The sequence below is a fragment of the Pezoporus flaviventris genome, unplaced genomic scaffold (genome assembly GCF_033815535.1).
Source record: "Pezoporus flaviventris isolate CSIRO_AGI_PZ_B2104156 unplaced genomic scaffold, CSIRO_AGI_Pfla_v1 ptg000015l, whole genome shotgun sequence".
Lineage (NCBI taxonomy): Eukaryota > Metazoa > Chordata > Aves > Psittaciformes > Psittacidae > Pezoporus > Pezoporus flaviventris.
The window spans coordinates 41,745,629-41,767,543 of NW_026892563.1; the positions used below are offsets into that span (position 1 = coordinate 41,745,629).

General features: G+C 37.6%; 1 protein-coding gene across 8 annotated transcripts in view; it reads right to left on the reverse strand.

Annotated features, from left to right (window-relative positions):
- The window catches only part of EPHA6 (EPH receptor A6), a 467,959-nt gene that overhangs the window by 368,510 nt on the left and 77,534 nt on the right, over positions 1–21,915 (reverse strand). For 2 of the 8 annotated variants that reach the window (XM_061454326.1, XM_061454324.1), the window contains exon 1: positions 14,554–14,837. The exons of the other annotated variants lie outside the window; for them this stretch is intronic. The gene's annotated coding sequence lies outside the window, so the exon portion shown is untranslated. Of the gene's footprint in view, positions 1–14,553; positions 14,838–21,915 lie in introns of those variants that run through there. 8 annotated transcript variants of the gene reach the window in all.

The following is a 21,915-nucleotide window of genomic DNA, read 5'->3' on the forward strand; positions in this document are numbered from 1 at the left end:
GTGTGCGTGCGCACAAGTAGCGCCCGCAGACACCAAACACCAGCAATCCCATGCGCTGAGCCAAGAGGCTAGCCGGTGTTTTTAATTAAAATGCAGTCAGCTGAAAATCATTAACATTGCCAGAGAAAGAAAAACAACCTTTACTCTACTGGGCATGGGTAATAAAGTTTGGGGGTTTTAAACTCGCCAAGCTCCACCCGTGAAGGTTAAGATGAAGGTTAGCTCAGAGGACTGCAGCTCTGTTTTGCAGACCCTATAGCTGCACATCATCCAACCCTTCCCTTCACAAACTGAATCACACTTTTTATCACAAGATTACACCTATATTTTCTTCTTAGAAGTTAACGCTACTTACTCTCTGTAAGAGAAGCATGCCTATACAAATGTAAATGTAAGGCAGGTCATTTAAATAGCGCATGCTTAACTTCAGCATACCAGGCAGGACTAATCTTGCAGACCTCTGGTAATTTAAATTCTGACAATGTAAGAAAACAGCAATTGATATTCTGCATAATGGAACTAAACTGACACATCAGTATTCTGATGAAGAAGGGGGGAAGAGGGGGGAAACAAAGATACTTTTATCTAAAGGCATGTTTTTCAGTTTCAAGTACTTTCATTTTGTGAAAATCCTTGTTTATTCTTTTGTTAAACATACTGAGGAAAAAAGAAATCTCCTTATTATGAAACCCTATTTACCACTCCTTTTTTGTCAAGGATTTGCCTGGGGCAGCAGGGTGTCGGTGCATACCTGCAACTTCCCTTATCGCCGCAAGGAGCATGTCTCTCAAAACTGAATGCACAGAAGTGTTATTCAATGTTCAACACCCTCAGAATTTACCTGGATTTTCACCTATACATTTTTCCTCCCATTCATTCCCATGTTATAAACCTTACTCTAACAATATAAAGAATAAAACTGGTAGTTGCAAGAAGTGTTTGAAATCCAAGGCATACAAACATTAGTTCTCATATCGCTCTTATAGTGTAAGCCTTTTTATTACTTAAGCAGAAATATATATATATATTTGCTCAAGTTTTGTAAGACTGGGAGAAAAAGATGGAGTGCACCCATGATGCTTTCTGACACAAGGGTGTCATGTAACAAAAATTCAAAACCATTGTACTAAAAGACATTCTCTGTCATATCTTCTCATTCTCTATTTAGGTGATATGGCAACAGGAAACCAGCAATCTGTTGGAAGCTGGAAGAATCATTTGGATCTGAAGAGCTCACCCACCGTTTAGGAAATACAGATAGTGGCACTTGCGCTGTCAGATCTGTCTGCAATAGCTGGGCAATGTATTTAACCTCTTCGTGCTCTAGTCCTCCCTTTACTAAAACCAGAATACTTCAGGTCATCAGTCTGCAAGTATAGAGATATATGATTTGGGCCATAAATATAGAGAGCCACACCGAAAATGACAAGTACGATAGTAATAGGAAAGTAATTAAAATCCAAGCAATCATTTATTCAATTGAGCTTTTCAAAGAAGTCTTCTAATATGTGGGACTTTCAGGCTACCAAATATCTAATACAGTTTAATTTTTCCTAACCATCAATATTACAAAAAAAACAAGAGATCTGAAAATGCAAGGAGAATTATTCTGAATTCAATACTTATATTTAATCACTATAGATAAGATCTGTAGATGTGAAGCACATGTATGAGTCTGCCTACACAGATTTCCTGTGAGAGCATGCATGTCTCCTCCCAAAATAAAGAGACCCTACAGTCTCAAAGCCAACACCATCTCAGTCTGCCTTTCATTTGTGAAAATCTGCTCTGCCTCTATCCTTTGAAGGAAGGAAAGATTCATTAGTCTTTTCCTCCGGTTAATTTATTCCCGATTCAAAATGTTGATCCCATTTTAACAGCTTTGGTGAAGAATATTCTGTATTTCTCACAACTGCAAGGATAAAGCTGCTTTGTATGCTATGATCTAACAATTCAATTAACTCGGAATGCATCTTACTGATTAATAAAACCTTTCAGAGTTGGGTATTCCATTTGTATTCATAACCTGACACTAACGACTTTCTTAATTCAGCAAGTTATGCAACACAGTCGATCAAATATTTAATTTTATTATTAAAATCTGATAATATTATCAAAGTTTTGCCTCATATTCTAGCCTAGTTTTATAATTTTACATATCTAAAGGCTAAATGAACTGGGCAAAAGAAGCAGCTGATGTTTAGTACGTTCTGGACCCTGCAGAGGAATTTGGCTATTTTATCAGGAAATGGGAACAGACTTGATAGGCCATTGATGCAACTGCTGTTACACCAGTTAAAATGAAAGTTCACAGCACGTGGCTTCAATGAACCATTATTTTTGAGGCCATACTATTTTCCAAAATACACATTTGTAAAATTACAAAAAATACACACAATGACAACAGTGCATTAGATTCTTGTATTAGCACAGGCTAATATTCCTTCTTGTAGGGCACTGCCAAGAGCTTCACAGCCCTTTTAAAAGAGAACCTTACTCAGACTCAACGCAAAACTTGAGCAGACTTTGCTCAAATCCGGCTGCAAACTAAACCCTTGCTATTTTGATAATATGAAACAAAATTCCGCTTTTCAGTATTCCACAGGTTTCACTCTGAATTAAAAGAAAACCCATACTCGAAATAGCTTTGGGACTGCTGTACCGTACCAAGTAGATAACAATAATAATAATAAATAAAAGATCAGATAGGCCCACTGATTTTTCTAACATGCAAGTGGAAAAATGTAACAGAATTTCCTTCATGGAGAGACAGTTATCTAGTGTGCATCAAGTAAGGCTTGCCCCATAGTTGTGTCTTCAATCACATACAGCACGTGTATCACTGTCTTTAAGATCTACTATTCTACTGGTTTTGTTAGTGTCTTCACGACAAGAGGCGGTCAGTTTATAACTATTTTCCAGATTCAGTACTCATACGTCGTCATCGCAAAGATTACGACCCTTAACAAGAACTGTCCTTTTTGTTTTTAAAGGGATGTTTTCTTCTCATCTTTTGTAGAGATACAGTTCACAACCATGCCTTACTGCTTAAAAGTGTATTTATTTGAACACTGGACTTCAGTTGCTGATCAGAGCCCGTCTCTTCCCTCTCACATGACTGCTAGAAGCAAAACAGTCTCAGATATTAGAAGTACATTTGTTCTGGTAAAAGTGCATATTGTTCATTTCTAACAGACATACACTTCAGAATGCCAGCTACTTATTTATTTCTAGTTCAAATGATACATTCCAGCGGCAAAACACAAATAGCACTTCCACAGTACGTTTAATGTAGGTTTTATATTACAATGCAAGGCATAAACCCCAGCCTTGCAGAATAACAGAATGTCTGTACCACTCCTTTATTTAAAAGGAATGTTCCTGAACAGAATCCAGAAGACAAAATGAGCCACCACTAGGAATCTCCAATAGCTGTTTGAATTTCCCCCCACTGTTTCACCTGTCTGTACTTCCTTCCCTGTGATCATCTTCAGATGCTGCTGCTGACAGAGAGTTACTGATTCTGGAACAACTTCCTCTCATTATGGAAATAGCACGAGTAATGAAAAACAAAATACGTCTTTAGCAACGACAGTCTAATTGTAAAATCGTAAAAGAAATACATCATTTGCATTTCTTATTCCCCAGTATAGGCAAATCCACAGTATAAAGAAGATTGTATTTCCCTTAGGAAAGAAATCTAGCATCATTTCCTTTTAGTTATTTAAATCTTACTTCAGGACTTTTCACTACAGTAAAAAGCCAGTAGTTATATTTTTGTGTAGAAAGAATAACATCAACCCAAAATACTGCAAGTGACAAGAACATTTTATGACAAACATAATAGGAGTTACGGAAGTAATCCAGAATAGGAATGAACATGGGAGACACACTTCTAATCCAAAGATTAAAGACAACCCATAGATGTCACATACACGCTGAAAGTTTCTGGATATTCCATACAAGAAAACAATGCTTTTTAGAAGCACATGCTCTTTGGAAAGGAGTCTTGTGTATTCCCCTCAGTATGGAGTGGAGCATGGTTACTGCTCAGAACTAGAAGATGGCTTATTCTAGTAAAATCTTAAAAGCAACATATTCATGATAAAACAGCACACTGAATGTTATGGCTTCAAAGCATACCTGCTCAAAACAAGTTCAAACAAACAAAATCCCTTCTGCTTGTTTGACACTGAAGGACCAAATGGGCCAATGCTTGACTAAAGACATTCCTCTCAAGAAACACACATGGTGTGCTTTACATATTGTAGGATTTTATACAAATCTGAATGTAGATTTAATGATTTTCTGTTCAGTATTAACTACAGAAGATGCTCTTTATAAAGGTAATGAAATGAAAAGCAGCACTTGGCTGCTTTTTTTTTTTTAATTTCTTATCTTTTTTGCCCTTTTTTTTTTTTAATTTCCACTAAGTTAACAGCAACCACAAGCAAACAGCCAATCCAATAAAGCACTCTAGCCAAAGCTGCAGAAACACCTTCACTTATTCTAAGATTCCAGTTGTATCATCTTGTTACTCAAAATACACTATTCCAGTGCCTCACCGCTCTCATAGTGAAGAATTTTTCCTAGTATCTAACCTAAAACTCTCCTCTGTCAGTTTAAAGCCATTCCCCCTTGTCCTGTCACTACATACCCTGGTAAAAAGTCCCTCTCCATATTTCTTGTAGGCCCCCTTTAGACACTGGGAAGCCAGCTATAAGGTCTCCCCAGAGTCTTCTCTTCTCCAGGCTGAACAATCCCAGCTTGCAACCATGAATAAAGAGACTCCTCTTCTGTCATCAATTATGTAGCAGCTGATAGAGAATTATACTAAAAGTAACGCCGCATCACTCTTCCCCTTTGCTATATACACCAGGGAAAGTAGTTCTACTGCACAACTGTTGACCCTAAATACGCCATGCAGCAATAACAAAATCCTACCTTTTACTGCAATCTCCCTCTCTGTAACTGTTCAGCAAATTGTCAAGGGGAAATAAGACTATACTAAGAGCTGTGGTAAATATGTAGCGTGCATCGTAAATACACAAGGAAAGTGCAGTTAGACAACTCAAGATAGGTGTTAAAGACTCCAAGTTAAGTGCATGGGAAGATTGCTTTTTGTTTTTAAGATTCATAGTGAGAAACTTAAAAATGCAAATGCCATGAAACAAATGAAGTGTAATTAAAAATATATCCAAGAGAACTTTTAGATGGCACTTTTTCCTTCTTAATACCTGCCTATGACTTCTATTAGCAATAAAGCAATTTTCCAGTTCCTTGGGGAAAATAAATGCTCCCAGACATTATTCAGGCCTATAATTTGTCACAGAAATGTTAAGCGTGAAATAACTTCTCACATTATTTTACCGAAGAGCTATAGTTAAAATGTCCACATTCAGCCATCCACATTGAAAAACTCTCCTTAGAGTCCGCAAGTATAGGAGGAAGAAAATAATGACAAATATTCAAACAGGGGTTTTCATGCCTTTACAGTGATTACACTGCAAGTATTACTTACTATATTTAATATATTAACATAATTACTGCTGAATAGTACTTTTAAAACTTTCTTTTTCCTCAAACATGCATACTAGTAATTAAAGTGCAATTAGCACTGAAGCAACAAGATCATACAGCTTGTTGGTTCTTTATATTACATTTCAACTCAATTGTTTACATTTTACTAAAATGCTTGTGCATTCAGAATCAAAACACCTAAGAAGTAATTGGCAGTAAGAAATGCTGCCTTAAGTCTATTTCCATTTTACAGTAAAATGTTTAAAATCAGAGTTTAAAGTCAAATAATACATATAAGGAAGGCTATGGCTGGTGTTTAAGAAGTCCTTCAACGTTAATCTCATTGCCCCATTTAAATTCTCCTTTTATGATACAGTCCACTATTTTCCTACTACTAATTTCTTTTAAATTCTTTCAGACATGAATTGACATAATTGCGAAAATATTTGCCTTAATTAAAAAAAAAAAGGAGAAAAATATATACCCCACAAAAGACCAATACAGAAATGTTAGCTCATTTGAGAGAAACAAAATTGTAACAGGACGTGACAAGCCAGAAAGCCAATTTCCTACTTTAAAGACAACTGGGAAGCTAACACCCACATATTATCCAAAAAGACAAAATAAAGAGAGATGTTTAACAGACATACAAAGGAGTCGAGAAGAATGTCTTACAAGAAAAAGGCGTATTTATGGTAACAGAGCTACACTAGCGCTCAGCCTCAGAGTTTCCTTTCCAGGAAATCCCTGAGCGCAGTTTAGGAAGGCTTAAAGTCATCTATTCAAGGTAGTTGTGTTTATATATCTATTCTTACAACATCTGTTTATACTACCTAGGTTTCTATTTTAACATTTCTCTTTCAAGACGTTGTTGATCTCTCCACAAACAGTGCTATTGCTTACCTTTGCGACAAGATTCTGATGTTGCCTTTATAGGCAAAAGATTGCCATTCTGTGGTGTAGTGAGGGTGCACCCATTGCCAAAACTAACAGCTACCAATTGTGACAGCTGAGCCCACTTTTGTGCTTTCACTTTCAGTGGAACAGCTAAAAAAAAAAACAGCTAAAAAAAAGCCCAAATGAACTACTCTAAAGGAACCCTTTGCAACAGCATCTCAAACCCTAACACAGTATTTCAAGTGTCTTTAGAAGATGAAGGATTCTTTGGTAATGGCTTGCTGGGAACAAGGGACTGATGTTCTGAGCCCCCCTTCCTAGGTTATTGCTTCTTTCCTAAAGCAGTCTCCCAAAGGAGCTTAACAGTTCTACAGGTATCTTTAGAAATCACTATGCATGTTTAACTATTCTTTTTAGGCATTAATTATATATATGAAAACAAATGGTTAATAACTAATAAAACAAAAAAAAACAACACAAAAAAAGGTTTGAATCCTTTAAGGAAATATATATCCTTTAAGCAGCACAGTTGATATTCTAAATATTGATCACTTGCAGACAAAACAACCGAAAAGCAAATTAAAGTTTACTGGGTGGCAAGAAACTGACATTCTGAATCAATATATCACTCTGTTATGTTTAATCCCAATTGATTTGAATAGTCCAGCACATCTTCCAAGCTTGTCTTTACATCATATCGTAAAGTGTAAGGCAAATGGAAATTTATTAAGCTATGAATCCTTTCTAACTTAAATTCAGTAAGATTTAAATGGCTCATCCATAAATGGCAGCTCAAGGTCCCCATGTTTAAATTTTTTAATACAATCACCGAGTCATAGAATGGTTTGGGTTGGAATGGACTTTAAAGATCATCTAGTTCCAGCCCCTCCTTGCCACAGGCAGGGACATATTCCACTAGACCAAGTTGCTCAAAGCCCCATCCAACCCTGAACACTGCCAGGGACAGGGAACCCACAGCTTCCCTGGGCAACCTCACCACCCTCAGAGTAAGCAATTTCTTCCTAATCTCTCATCTAAATCTCCCTTCATTCAGTTTAAAACTATTCCCCCTTGTCTTATCACTATGTGCCCTTGGAAAAAGCCCCTCTCCAGATTTCCTGTAGGCCCCTTTCAGGTATTAGAAGGCTGCTAGATCTCTCTGGAGCCTTAGCTGCTCTAGGATGAATAAGCCCAGCTCTCACAACCCATCTTTATAAGAGACATGCCCCAGCCCTCTGATCATCTTCATGGCCTCCTCTGGACTCAGTCCAACAGGTCTGTGCCCCTATAGCGCTGGTGACCCGAGCTGTGCACAGTACTCCACGTGGTGTCTCACCAGAGAAGAGCAAAAGGGAATAATCACCTCCCTCAACTTGCTGTCCATGCTCCTTTTGATGAAGCCCAGCATACGGTTGGCTTTATAATAACATTTGTAACACCATCTTTCATCCAAACCTATTCTCACAAGCAGTGTTGTCCTAACACAGAACAGCAGATGATGCTGCCACCACCAGTTCTGTCTCCTCCTCTGGCAATCTCAGCAACAGAGCCTGGACTTTTGGGAAGTCACAATCACGAGAGCATGTGAGCATCACTGAAATGTAGTAAGGGTCAGTGCCCATCACCTGCCAGCTGCTACAGAAATCCTCATCCCAACTGTTAACTAATGGAGAGATTAAATCCTTTTATACAGGATAGCTGTAGCTGGTGAGGTTTTAAATGACAGGAGACACAGATAACACAAAGCTCTTCAAGTGGTAATAAGAGACCACTAAAATGCACATCAGGAATGTTTACACACTGAATTGCTGCAGCTGATAAACAAGTGCCATTTTTATTTAGCTCTGGTCAGAGAAAATTTAGCTTTTCCAATTCACTCAAATGTAAATCCAGAAATGCAACAAGCCAATTTTAAAACTAATTGCCTTCTTGGGATCCAGTTTCAAATCAGTTTTCATATTCAGAGCACCTAATAAACAATACTGAAGTCCAACATGGAATACATTATAATACTTGAAAACACTGCTGGTGTAATTCTGCAGAAAAATAGTATAAAACACCGTGTGGAGAAGTATCTTATGCAGCATATTGGGGGGTAAGGGAAGGGACACAACAGGGGACATAACACAAAAATAACCCAAACCAAAGAAACAAACACCACATTGCCTCCTTCTTCGAAACGTACCAAAGCTGACTCCATTGGAGCAGCAGCATGAACATCCATGGATATAAAAGCAGGGTCTGAACATTATTCTGAAGGCCAACTTCTTTTTCTGCCCCTTTTGAGCAGCGTTGACAGTGGGTCTGGAAGCCCACAGGAAAGCTATGTCAAAAAGAGCTTATGGGGCTTGCTTGGTGGCCTCTGCAACTTGGCAATGGCCAATAAGAACACTGCATAGCATCCCACTGGCATGGTCACTAAGTGGTCTTTCTGTGCTGTGTTATCTGCTTTTTCACGTTATTCAAACAGCTTACTGTGCTGTGCTTGATACATAAAGATGAGGTAATTGATACATGGCACAGGAGTTTAACTCCTGGTATGTGCTACATGCCAAATAAATTACCAAACACTTTCTAGTGCATGGGGATGCACTTATGGTACCAACTACTATACTTGTGAATGCATGTTTGTCAGCAAAACTGACTGGAAAGACTCAGTCTTCAACTGAATGGTGAGCCAATTCTCACCGTCAGAAGCATCTAGTAACCGATTTATTTTGTTGTTAGTCTGATATTAAATCCATTTGTTGGTGTTAGAGATATAAATGATCATGATGCTGCAATAGGATGCAGTACTCTAAAACTCTAGATGAAATAACACATTCTCATTCCAATGCATTAAACGCACAAAGCCTACCCAAAATGGGCCATTCAGACTGGCCTTCAATCTTCATAGACATGTGCTTAAAATGCATGAAGTGTGAAATTCTAGACCAGCAAGTCCCTGAAGCTTTTAGGCAATTTCTTCAAGAATGCCTTCACAAGGTAAAACAGGCAATAGTTCATGCATCAACAAAACCAGTCTTATCTGCTTATGATGGCAATGCACCCCAGAGCCAAGTAATCATCGTGGTCACTAAATGACAGAATAAAGAAAACTGAAGTAAAATAAGAATTGTTCTCCTTGTTGAAAAGAAAGTAATAAAAAAAATATATAGGCACACTTCTTTTTCTCAAGGAAATCTCAATTTACTCTTTAATGAACAGTGGATTAAAACAGCTGCCCTTATTTTTCCTTTAAAATTATACAAATTGTTATAAAGAAAAAAAACACCAAAACCAAGCAAGAAACAAGAAAAACCACAACACAACAAAAAAATACCACCCAAACCCAAACCCATTCTAGAATATAGAACATATATTAGAACGTATATTCTATGTATATATAAAATACGTAGTATATATAATACATATAAGAACATATATAGAATACATGTTAGAACATATATTAGAACATACTTGTATTTTCAAAACTCAGTCTTTGTACCATGCTTTTCCTGACCACAAAATTCGCTGAATTGAAAAAGCTGCTTTGGACTTTGAATCATTCCCCTTTAAACTCGATGCTTAGCAAAACCTTTAAATAAATAAATCTACAGCATTAAGCTGCATTTGCTGTATTTAGAGAGACTGCTCCTATTTAAAATATCTTCTTTTTAAAGCTGGATCCCACTTGCCATATTTATTTTCAACCAGGAAGCTATATTCCATTCATTTTTCAGCAAACACAAATGAACTATAGTGACTTCTGCTTGGCACATTAACATTTCTCTTGAACTGTATTTCTAATCCATAGTTCTCTTCTCAGCTTGAAGTGGCTGAAAACTAAAATACTGACCCTTGGATTGCTCTATAGGTCTCATTTGCCAAAAATAAATGAGGAGTAATCCTGTGGAAGGAATCTATATTAATAATAATATTGAGAATACAATTGTGTTAAAGAGTAAATATTTCATAGCATTCAATTGAACCCCCATGAACATTACAAGTCTTCAAAAGCTGAAGAATTTTGAAGGTTTCCCCCACAACTTCTTTAGGCTTTTCTTTTAACCTTAAGAAAGTTAGCCAAGTCCTACGTAGTCTGCATGAATACGAATAAATGGTTACGTTTCAAACAAAAGAAATGTGTTCCTATTGAAAGGAAAAGTACTTTAGTGGTATTAATTCACTGAAATGCCAAATGTCACTGTAACATATGGCAAGGGAGTTTCAGTCTGAGATTTGTTGGGTATTTAAATCTAACAGCCACAAAAACCAGCCTCTGAGATAAATATTGTGCCATGTACAGGAGGTATAGAATTACATTTAAGGTGAATCATGTTTCCCAGTGTCAGTATATTTTTAAATCTTATTCTTAGGAAACAAAGTAAGACATGGGCATACTGAAATATATTTCACCATGACAGGACACAGAGTGGCCCATTATCAAAATACAGCCTTCTCTTCTTAAATATCAGAGGAACTGCTAACCTATAAAGAGTGCAAGAGATTAATGAAACTAAACCTAGAAATAAATGCTCACATATGATATGCTCCTAGCACTGCATCTAATTTAGCATTGTGAAAACAGAACTGCTATGCTCTTCTTCAAGCTCTCTGAATATGAATGAAATGCTTGATGCTGTGGGAATATCTGCATTTTATGATTCAATTAAGAACATAATTAATCAAAATTACATTCAAGAGAGACTCCTCTTCCTGTGGTTTACACACAACCTCTTTGCTTAGGAGCACGCATACAAATAAATAGACTAAGGTTCAGAGATCTTTCCATCTCCTGTACATCGATTCCTACTAATTTTAAAACAAATCCAAGCATTCTCTTCTGGGTTTTGCACAGTCCTCATCATCAGCCTTTTTAATCACTCAGTAACATGAACCTGGTCACTGTTTTAGCTTTAACTGCTAATATATAGCTGAACACATATGGTCTGGTTACAGAAACATCTTGTATTGCTGACTTGCTTCTAACATTGAGCTTTTTTGTGTGCCCTTTTACCATCTTTTTGTCTTTTCCTTGGTTTGTAAACACTAGGATAGTGATCATCACCTTTCTTATCTTTGTAACACACAAAACACATTGAGACCTGATCTGCAACTGGTACCTTTTTTTGCAATATATGAACAAGAGCATAAAAAGCACTATGGGTCATTTTCATGGTCACACTCGTACAGGAACGATCCTAAGATAGCCTGATCTGCTCATAAAGCAAGCCTGAGGGGGAAAAAAAAAAGCAGCCCACACCACAAGTCCTATATAGACTAAGTTATTAACTGAAGGTATACCTATTTTACAAGCCATTCACAGAAACCTAGAAACCAAGTAAGACTTCAAAGAACCCAAGATCCCTATTTGAACTGCAAGAGCAGATTAGATACAAGCAGAGATAATTGATGTCACCTTACACTACAATCCCATAACTAGAAGGTTGGGAGTTTCTTTAATGTTTTCAAGCTTTACAAAGAAACATATCATATAATGATCAGGACCTTGCTAGAAGGAACTACTGCTTCTGTACGAGTTAAAATGAGCACAGCAACAGAACAAAAATCCTTAATTCAAGCGTGCTTATTTAGGTTAATTGTGACAAAAATAACCCAGAAGAACATGAAAAATAATTTTGATTTGGAAATGCCATTTCCAAGATAGAAAATTATGTTAACATGCAGAATCATTTAAATAATTTAAACACTAGTTTTGCTCCTAGCTTTTAGCTACATCTTTCTGGAAAGTTTTCATTATGTGAAAATATTCATTGCTTTTCCTTTCCATCCCTTACAGGATTTTAGTATGCTTTGTAGCTCAACTATTCAAATTTCCCACAGGTCATAAAATCTACTTTTTAAACACCCCTACTGACAGGCTTCAAGACGAGAATGAGATTTAGATTACTTGCATCACTTTCTGTCAATTACCCACCTATTACTTATTCACTTGAGGTATCCAAGTGTTATAGCAATACATTAGTAATTTCTACATGAATTCCCATGCATTATTTTTCAGTTGTCACCAGACAAATAACAATATCATCACTTTAATCAGTAGATCTCAAAGGTCTTTTTGCAAGAGGGAAAATACTTAGCAGTTACCACTGCTTTTTGCAATTCATTACTTTCTCACAAAGAATCAGCTTGTTGAAGCTGTTCACTAAGCAGGACTGATTTTCCAGGTTCCCAATCTGGACTTCTTAAGACTGGTGTGAAGAGAGCCTGTTAGGAGATTTTTTTAAAAACAGATGATATCTTAAAACTCTGCCAATATTCTGAAGTTCAGATAGTCTCCAGAAAACAAAAGAGCCTAAATGAACTGCTGTAACGAAGCCAATTTCATTAACACTTTGCTCCATAAATTTCCCTGCCCATGGCAGGGGGTTGGAACTAGATGACCTTAAGGTCTTTTCCAATCCTACCTATTCTATGATTCTATAAATAATTTAAAAAACAAAATTTTTCATTCTGGTATGAAAGATTAAACTCAGCATTCCTCCTGGTGTGTGAATGCAGGATACCATCTATCCCCAATAAACACCTCAACCTTGTGTTGTAGATGAAAGAACAAAGACAGAGAAGCCTTACAATAACAGCAGAGATTGGAGAAGGCAGACACGGGGTCTTCTTCCATCTCAGTTAGGCTACATCACCTCCTGTGGGGTCCGCTCACATAAATACACAAATGAACACTTGCAGGTTGCATTTTCACATTAACGAACACAGTCACGTACCCATGAAAACTTCTGGCACAGCTATTTTAAGTGCATTAAAAGAAAAGACCATGCTACAGCTGCTCTCTGGTCTGCACATCATAGAATAACTTCAAGTAAAATTCTCAGTGCTATGAACCTTTCTTGCTCTGAACAGATGCTTCAGATAAGACTTCAGGAGGATCCAACCCCTCTCAGCACCCCAACAACAGGCCCCATTTCCAGTATTACACACACACAAATTTAATATTTCTACCCCTTCCCCTCAAAAAACCAAACACCTTATCTCAGTTACCCCTTTAAAGAGGATACCCTGACAATGGATTGCTACAATGTCCTCATGCACAATACAGAAGTGGGTATCCGGAAGAAGCTTTTTGAGGGGTGACAGGAGTGCACCTAAGTGATTTTACAAGGAGCTTTTTTTGTGTATATTAAAGGCTACCAGTGTTGCTAGGCAGAAAGGAGTTGATAAGTTGCACCCATACACTTCCAACATGCAGGAAGTACTACTTAGTGCAATAGGGCTTAAACAGCAACAACAAAACTTATTTCGCTTACAAAATCAACAGGTAGGGTAAGGTGCAGTACAGAGCCGCAGAAACTGAACATAGCTATATCTGCCAAAGAGAGCAGAGCCAGTATCAACAGCATGAGAGCTAGAATGATTTTGCTGAAGTTTTCAGTGCAGCTAAAAGCCTTGTGACAATGGTTAGGAGGAAAAGGCTGGCTAGGAAAAGCAAGTTACACAGGCAAAAACGTCAAAAGGGCACCAGTTAAAGAGAGCTATTAACACCATTTCAGGAACTTCAGGAACTTCAGAAACAGAGGTTTGACCTGCTTGCAGTCACACATGATAGATAACTACTCCTACCTGAACTTCACATAGTCTACTAGCCAAAGCAACTGCTTCAGGAATTCAGCCTTTCACATAAAAATGGTTATCTCCCAGCTATATAAAGTGACTAAGAAAAAAACAGCTCTGTGAAGGCAGGGCACTAGCATTATGCCAGAACTAGATTAAAAACTCTTTCAAGCAAGGGCTGAACCTTATTGGGAATTTATTCAGGATGGTTCCAGACTCTGTTATCTACTGAAGAGCAGTGTATAGGCACCCATACAACCTAAATAAAAACAACAGTAGGACAGGAAGGATTTACACCAGGTGCTAATATCTCCTCACAGGACATAAAACCACCGACACATAAACTCTGAAGAAAGCTGACCCTCAGCTAGACTTTAACAGCAGAACATCCAAACGACTCACAAATGGGTTATGTAGCTAAAGTAAGATTTCAATTCATGTAAACATCTTCAGGAAAAAAAAACAGAGAAGGAAAAAAAAGCACTCCTTAAAAAAGTTAAGGTGCCGAGGCCTACCTACGAGAAAAACACTTACAAGCACAACACTATTTAAAACACTTACTAAACTTACCTAGAATGAAGAAATTCTTCTTCAAGAATGGAAATTCAGCTTTTCTTCTTATAAAATGATGTCCTAAATCCACACCTCACCACACCAAAAGCCTTCTCCCTGAATTTACCTTGCATCTTCACTCACCTTCCCTCCTTCATTCCTGTCCTTCGAGTGCGGCCACCTGCCAGCAATGTCCTGCTTGGGCAGCCCCAGCTGTAGGTGGGGCAGCAAATCAGACCTCCTAATTGTGAAGTTCCACGGCAGCTGCACCTCTCCCACTAAAAACTTGCCTTTCTTACCACCTGCACAACACTCACTTTTCAAGAGATGCACAGGAATTGCAGATCCTTGAGGCTTTTTTCCTTCTGGCATGGGAAATTAGCACCTCATCTTTCTATGTGTTTTTGTTTGCCTCTTCACAGTAGTACAACTGTCTTTGTGATAGAGCTAAAACAAGCAGAAAGTAATGAAAAGAGAAACCCCTTTCTCTCAATTCAGTATTAAGAAGCTTTGGATTACCAGATGGATGATGCTGTACTGAAGAAAATACATGGCTCACAGCCTCCAAAGGTCAAAAGGTGAAAATACTGACTAATTCCTTGCACTTCTTGTACTAAAGCTATTTGCTGGTTTTCTGCAACAGCTGATCTGGCATTGCCTTTGAAAGACAAAAGGGCCAAGAAACAGATGGTACACATGTCCAATGACTCTGTATTCAGACAAAATAGGAGTCAGGTGTTCACAACTAAAGGAGGAACAAATTACCAAAACACTAGGAAAACATTATGCAGCAATCCTTCAAATATAAAAGATTAAAACCAAAATGTTTACAAAGAAAACAGTTAATAGAATAAAAAAGTAAAAAACTGCATTTTACATCTCCGATTCACTCTCTAAAAGCAGAAATGAAAAAATACTTTTCGAATTCTGTTGCATGCAATGAATATTGAAATTCAAAAATGGAAAGTTACATTCTTACAGGCCCATCGGCTGGAGCGAGTAAATGACATTCCTGATTCATTTGCCAAGCGAACTGGTGACAAAGTTCCCTTTGAAAGTGACCAATTCTCTCCAAAAAGAAAGCTGTATGTAAAATGTTTTTCTTTAGAGAAACATGAAAAGAATCTGCTTAGGCAGTCACCAATATTTATGACCCATGAGTTTGTTGGAATCCTGACAAAATAGGCACTTTTCTATCAGCCAAGCTTTGAAGACTTATTTGTAGCAAGACCACACTGGCTAATAGGTCTCTTATGAGCTATAGGATTGGCCAAATAAGGAATCAATCAAGGAAAACCAGCTATTATTATACAGGTTCACAAGTCCAGAGTTCTGGGAAAGCTTGTCTCAAGTTGAAAGCCTTTAATACATTTACAGAGTGGGCAAATACTTCCCTTGAAGAATGAATATTTCAAAATCACTACAACAAGTGCAACTGGAAAATACAAAATTCTATGATTCATACTATTCTATGATTCTATAAAATAAAAGTCTCATGATAACAAGCCACCCTCCGAGCACTGATAGTCAAACATAAGACAAAGGGAGAAACAAGGTCGGGAAAATACATGAGCAAGTGTAAGAAGACTAAGCTAGTCAGACAGGAAAAACACATGTGATTTGTGATAGAAAACAAAGCTCATCTAGGTGCTTAGAGAGTAAGGTAGCCAGAACTGCCATATTTGCAACATCGTATTAGAAAATGAGGGATTTTCAGGGTTCACCGACAGTGGCATCCAGCTTGTATCTGCCCAAATTAAGTCAAAATAATACTGCTGCATGATGCAGCAAAGTGAAGAAAGCTGGAAGCAAGATGAAGAGAGTTATTAAACATGAAAAAATAGAAGTTTTGAAAAGAAATCTCTCATCATCTTATCTAACTGTTGTGCTGCAAGAGGTGCACATTAAGAATTAGAAGACTGTTCCTTTCTCCCTGCTCTGGAAAGCCTTAAAGGATGGTATTACACTATCAGGATATAGAAGTATGAATAAATGGTACTGATTCTGGGTAACTGAAAAAAATCATGGAACTCCATGATGCTTTGCTTGTTTATTACATTTTTGGGGACATTTTTGTGTCAGATTTTTAGGCAAGACAGAAAAAAAATGTTTTGTATGACAGGAAGAATCCATGGCACAGGTTAAAGCAATCACACCCTTATTTTCATCTAAAATATGTTCCTGAAGTTGGTAGGAAACTCCTGTTTCCTTACTGAGAAAGCAAAAATAAACGCTTCTTGAGCAAAAGCAGGAGAAAGCTTTTCATGAAACAAAGAGCAATCACAGAGCTACAGATGCCTCAATGGGCCTGAAAACTTAAGGCACGGCTACCAGAACTTGTTCTAGAAATGCAGGTAACAAATAATGTGGCAGCAATTTCCCTTTAAAGCAGTAATTCCCAGAATAGATGGAGGTCTGTGGCCACCTACAAAACACAGGGCCATCAAATTTGTTAATGAAAGCACTTCGAGGCCCTGCCCCACAAAGACTGTATGCTCCCCAGGTGTCTGCAATACCGGGCTGAAGCCTCTGTCCCTTGGCTCATTTACCACCCTGCATGCTGACCTACAAGAGAAATCAGTTTGGCAAACACCAAATTATACACTCACATGGCTCACGTGGAAAACTGAAGCGTATCTGTCTGGTGAAATCGCAGCTATTTGCTGAGATCTGTCAATGCAGCTGACATGCAACTGGATGCTACCATGAAAGTGGTGAAAGTGTGATGGAGGGGAATAAGACCCTGCTGTTCTGTGGTCAGAGATGTTTCCTCTGGAAATTCTTTGAACACTCTTCGGTTTGGGTTTTACCTTGAAAGTTTGCAGGATCTATGATATTTTACCTGAGGAATATCATTTAGCTACTATGGTAGAACGAGACTCACCCTTGTTAAACAGTTTAGATAATGATTTGAACTAAAAATCAGTAGGAGTAATAGTGAAACAAAGAAGCCAAGCACATCAGCAAAGTTGATCAGCAGGATGCTATTTAAATTTTGAGAAATAAGATTCACAGCTAGCAAGTTGCAAACAAATACTTTACACATTTTTGTGTAAACTAAATTATCTTTTACTGTTTATTTATTTAAGAGAGAGGTAAGAGATAAGAGAAAGCAGAAGCTAAGATACTAGGAACATGATTGCCATCTTAAGACTTATTGTATAATTAAAACTAACTTCCTAGAATGAAAGTTTGCAATTAGAGACAGGATGAGCACCAAAGAAATGTGTATCATTCACAGTATGAATGAGAACAGCCCATTCAGTATTTCATACATACAGTATGCTAACTGGTCTAAATTACACATTAGTAAGCTTGATTGTGGATCTGTTGATCCTTGAGAAAAAGCAGAGAATTAGGTTTCTATCAAGTATATGGAGGTTCACTGAGCTTATGTAGTATGCAGGCTCTAGATACAAGGTCAGCATAGGCTACCAAATGTTTCAAATATATATGGTTTTCATATTTCAATTCTGAAATAGAAAACTCCAGAGAGATTCCCAAAAGGGATTATTTTGAAAAAGACTTGAAATAACATTGTTGAAACATCACAGGCTTCTCTTCTACACCAGCCCCTTCAGATTTTAATATACTTTGCGTATCTGCCTTTTTCAGTAAGTTTAACCAATGGCATCTCTTTGAATCCTGAGAAAATACTAGATCCCAATACAAGTTCTAAAGATAAAATAATTCAGTGGCTAACAATAAGCTTGGCACTTATGAACAGCCAAAGAGGATTGTGGATTATAAACTCTCATATTTTAAATCAAAATACAGTTTCTCTGCATGGAATTTCCCAACACACATATACCTCCCTTTACCAACACAAATTGTACTTGTAAGTACAGTCAGTGCCGGTGATTTCAATACTCCTTCTTACACTGATGAATAACAAAATTAACGCAGGTCCATGTTATGAATTCAGAACTACTTCATGGCTTTATGATGTTTATTACCAAGTAACTCCAGCCAAGTGATATATGTTTTCCATCCCTGAGCTGGCAATATAATAAGTAAGAAAATATTTAATGTAGTATCTCAGTTCAGGCAGTGCTGTTCAACAGTGTCTAGGGCCTGCAGTCATCCAAAGCCCTGTTTTCACTCTTCAAAATCTTTTTTCCTAGAGCAAACATGTAGCAAATACAAGTTAATTTTACTGCAACTCAATCAAAGATGGTCAACCATAAGCCAAGTGCAAAGGATGTCACACTAATAAAACTGGCATATGTTTTTATTTTGACATAACTGTGCATGTTACAAAGCATGAACTAGTGGTAAGACACCCCTCTTTGGTCAGTGAAAAGCAGAACTTTGTTACAGGGGTTCTTCCCGCAGCAGCTCTTTATTAAATTCATACACCTGATGAATAGAACACCTTCCCTGCTCAACTGGGAAATGGCTTTACCAAGTGCCCCCAACCATTTCTGTTGGGTTTGGTTTGGGATTTTGGATTTTTTTTTTATTTGTTTTTTCGTAGTTTACTTTCAAATCACACAAATTTTAACCAACATCAGTGGGGAGACCCTCGCCTCCAACAACCTGAGCCTTAGCTTCAGTGCTGGTGATTAAATTCGCAAGTCAAACAAGGTAAATGCGGCAGGAAGAAACGGATATCTTTACTTCACCTTCTATTCCAAACTGATTATGGTGGTGGCCACATTTTGTTTTTAAATCACTAATGCATCCGCCCAAATAATCAATTTGACATCTAAACTTAGGAAATGTTTCACAGAGCCTAATAGGCCAAGGGGACAATTGAGGGGGAATACACAAACTAACATCAGTAACTTCCACACACTGGCAATTTGCCTGTTCTTTACAAACCCAATGTGTCCTTTGTTTATTAAGATGGACAAAACATTCCCTACTTGGTCAGCCAAAGATGTTGGCAAAACACAGACATTTATTTTAACAACCTTAAATTCAAGGGCAATCCAAAGAGAAAGAAGCAGGAGAACAAACTACAGAGCATTAAAAAATCCATCATACTGACAGAGCTCTCTTCTCCAAGGAACCAAGACAAAATTTGCAACACAAGGTACTGAAGTCCAGCCTGCTCCCAGATATCTGCATCATTTAGAACTTGCAATAAGACAGATTTCCTGTTTACTTACACACTAATTTCATTCATTCATTTGTTCATTTAAACAGCTTTTAGCTGGATTAAGAAAATGACCTGGCTTGCTTTGAGAAAATACACTGGCTAGACTATATATTCTTATCCTGATTACAGCTATTGTTATTATTTATATTAAGTCACTTTTTGTCTTCCATTGCTTTTCATTGAGAAACTTCCTTATTTTCTTAGCCAGGCACAAGGGAATCAGAAGTCACAGTTAACAAAGAAAATCTTTAAAAGCAATTGTAGCTTCTTAGCGTTAAATGCAGACAGGGGGGTTTGATGGGGGATTATTGTTGGCTGGATTGGTTTTAGTGGGGGTTTTTTGGTTGGTTGGTTGGTGTTTTGTGTTTGCTTGGGGGTTTTTTGGTTGTTTTTTGGTTGTTTTGTTGTTGTTTTTTTTTCTCAGAAAATCAAACCTTTTCCAGAAAAGAACCAATTATTCCCTTGGATTACATCAAGCTATTTCTGTGGTTGGGGATATGGGGGGCTGGCAATCTTTTTCTAGTCTTTTTTTTCAGACAGTACAGTCCATTCTACTTGCTTTATATTTCAGCAATGAGGCAGTGCTGGTTGCTTCAAACCCGATAAAAGCTCCTTTTAGGTGAACATCTGAATTCAGGCAACCCACGTGCTTGCACACACTCCCCTTACTGCAGCCTTTCAATATTTAAAGAGGGTCTTCAAGAAAGATGGGTAGAGACTTTTTAGTAGGGCTTGTTGTAACAGGACATGGGATAATGGTTTTAAACTAAAAGAGGGTAGATTCAGACTTTAAGGAAGAAATTTTTTGCGATGAGGATGGTGAAACAGGTTGCCCAGGAAGGTGGCAGATGCCTCATCCCTGTAAACACTCAAGGTCAGGCTGGATGAGGCTCTGAGCAACCTGATCTTGTTTATGTTCCTGCTCGTTGCACAGGACTACATGACCTTTACAGGTTACTTCCAACCCAAACAGTTCTGTGACTCTATGATTCTTTACATCTTACTACTCATATAAAATAGTTGATCTGTGGAAAATGGCATTAAAGATAAGGCACACAATAGGTGCACAGACCTACCCAAACTTAAATATAGAATTTTTTGATAGGTGAAGAAGGTAGCTTTTAAATTGTTTTTTTCCTCTCAGATTTTCCCACTGAGAATTCTGCCAGTAGTTTCCGTCCTGGCCAACTACTCTCTTGAGCATATACTCATTTTTGATAGTTCCTTAACACGAATAAAATTGTGGCCATATCAGCGTACTGCAATTCAGTCTGTTGACCGTGTTGTTACTCCGTTCATTTCCCTCCAGCTTTGCGGCAATGTAAGTCTAGGTCATGTACTTTGCTATTGGAACAGCATCTCCTGCTAGAACACAGCTTTCAGATGTTCACTTGTGAGTTAAGCCCCAGTTTGAAATCTAGATCATGAAGACAGATACAGTCATCAAAAGTTTTTATCCTCAAACACTAACAGGGTCCCCTTAAGGTACACAATGGCTGTATACACAGTTTACATCACTTGTAGCAAAGTTTTAATAGAAGTCCTGTGTAATAGATTACTTGGGCTGCAAGCAGCAAACAATCAAGTTGGAACAGGAATATTGAATGGGACTAGTTAAAGAACAAAAAATAAAGTATAAACCAAAGAAGATCTATATTGAGCAAAGGGAAAACACTTAGAGGAGCCCTACTAGATATGCTAGTGTTAGCCAAGAACAGAAATTTTGAAGGTAAAGAAAGAGTGAATGAGACACATCCTAGGATTAAAAAAAGCAGCAATGTAGACAGGCAAAGTATAAGCATCTTCATCAGTGTAGCAGAAAAGACAACTGTGAGGGAATGGGCTGGAAGCACATTAAAGTACAAAATACGCAGACTGCACCAGTTTCACTTACGCCTTAAACAGAAAAAAACACAAAATGATATAAAAAGAGATTAAAGAGAAATACAGACAGGACTTCAAAAAGACATTTTCTGAATTAAAAATACATACAGCAGCTTCCATGTAAGATACAGACTTTGAAAAATAAGAAAAATAAAACCCTCCATCCATTTTGGGTCAAGCAGTATGATGGATTACAGAAGAAGAACTACTAGCCACTATAAATCAACACTGTAATGCACTTTAATGCGCCTTTTCTCTTTATGTGTATCTCACATGAATGTCGGCAGGATAAAAGCAGAGGTTAGGGAGCGGAAAAGGTGTATTTTATCACTGTGTTTCTGTCCAAGGAATACTGCAACTTCTGTAACAAGGACTCTGCGCATATTCGCCAT